Source organism: Paramormyrops kingsleyae, chromosome 6, assembly GCF_048594095.1.
Source record: "Paramormyrops kingsleyae isolate MSU_618 chromosome 6, PKINGS_0.4, whole genome shotgun sequence".
Taxonomy (NCBI): domain Eukaryota; kingdom Metazoa; phylum Chordata; class Actinopteri; order Osteoglossiformes; family Mormyridae; genus Paramormyrops; species Paramormyrops kingsleyae.
In genome coordinates, this window is record NC_132802.1 from 10,318,251 (window position 1) to 10,318,880 (window position 630).

Genomic DNA, 630 nt, shown 5'->3' on the forward strand with positions numbered 1-630 from the left:
ATTTGCAATTTATTCAAAAGAACGAGACATTGTTTATATGATGTGCACAAGTGACTCAGTAATGTGGAGGCTGGATAAGTAGTTTTGAGAATTTAAATTCTGAATTGAGAAATGTACTAAAGAGACTGAAAAAAAAACCCTGTAATTACAGTGTTTTTTCTTGTTTTAGTTAAATCCTTTACTTGCAAATACGCTATTTAATTTGCTTCAAATGCCCCTTTTCTTTAATTATATGAATTTGTTCGTATTGTGCATGTTCATCTTAAAACTACTTATCTGGTTCAGGAGTGCAGGGGGGGGGCAAGGGTCTATCCCAGTAAACACAGAGCACGCGCGCGCATTAAGAACATCAGAGGCCGTCCATAGTATCTGTCACGGTTCTTTGGGAAAGATTTCCCTCTACTGGGGAAAATGTAGCAGTACATGACGAAAATCTTCGTTAATTTCTTGGAATATTTTGTATTTTTTTTTAACAACGCGGACATTAAATACATACATTTAACAAGCCGAAACGGTAAACGGCATTACTGGCGTATTCTAATAGTTTTGCTAATACAAATCATCATATGGGGAAGTAAATCATAAATACAAATAAAGTCAACGTATTTCTTTATCTTAAAGTTGATGTTA